The sequence below is a fragment of the Penaeus monodon genome, chromosome 24 (genome assembly GCF_015228065.2).
Source record: "Penaeus monodon isolate SGIC_2016 chromosome 24, NSTDA_Pmon_1, whole genome shotgun sequence".
In the NCBI taxonomy this organism is placed as follows: domain Eukaryota; kingdom Metazoa; phylum Arthropoda; class Malacostraca; order Decapoda; family Penaeidae; genus Penaeus; species Penaeus monodon.
Window position 1 is genome coordinate 27,060,200 of NC_051409.1, and position 825 is coordinate 27,061,024.

General features: G+C 32.4%; 1 protein-coding gene across 1 annotated transcript in view; it reads left to right on the forward strand.

Annotated features, from left to right (window-relative positions):
* LOC119588701 (nuclear receptor coactivator 5-like) overlaps nucleotides 1-825 on the forward strand; it is a gene marked incomplete in the record, with an annotated part of 28,627 nt that overhangs the window by 18,166 nt on the left and 9,636 nt on the right.

Below are 825 nucleotides of genomic sequence, written 5' to 3' on the forward strand. Positions count from 1 at the left end.
GTCTTTAATGTATTACTTTTTGTTTTCTTGTTTTTGAAAAGTATAATTTTTTTTATTGATGTAAATTTGCATTATTAGGAAACCATTTTTAGTATCAGTGCTACTGAAACTAATATGACCAATTTTTAAATTTCAGTTTTACAAGAATTTGTTATATTTACTTGCCGGAAAAAACAAACAAGTTTGATGATATTTGGGTATATTGTTTTCTTGGGTTCAACGTTCCTTTAACAGGAAAACTGCAAAAGTGAAGTATACATATTGTTGCTTAGGACCATGCTGTTGGTTGGCTTTGACAATCGTCAGCAGCCCAATATAAGCCATTTCCCTCTACCTTTGACACAAGAAAATGCACTTCTCCATACAGTACATTGTGCTGTTTCTCTCTGCTTAAGATGGCATTTGCAATTCTCTTTCGTGCAATGCCATTTTCTTTCCCATTGTTTCTGACGTATTATGTGAAATAGGAAGTGGGATTCCCCATTTGTCAGTTTGTAAAATTTGAAGCTATTGTTCTTTGTGGTCTTTAGAGTATGTTGGTTTTCATTTTTGATATAAAGGGTCTTAAGTATCACATGTTCGAAAGCTGTAGATTCTTAAATTTTGATTGCATTCTCCTGATATTTTCAGTGCATGTTTAATTGTGTAAATGTTTTTATGGCAGGAAATTGTGTGCATTTTCCAAGATTAATCTCAGTTGGACAGTTATTATTAGAGCCTTAGGATTTACAGAGAAAGGACTGCTGTTTTCATGCTTGATACTTTGGGCGAGTCGTTGGTTGAATTTTTTTAAATGTAAAGTTCTATTTATATTTCACTGAATCT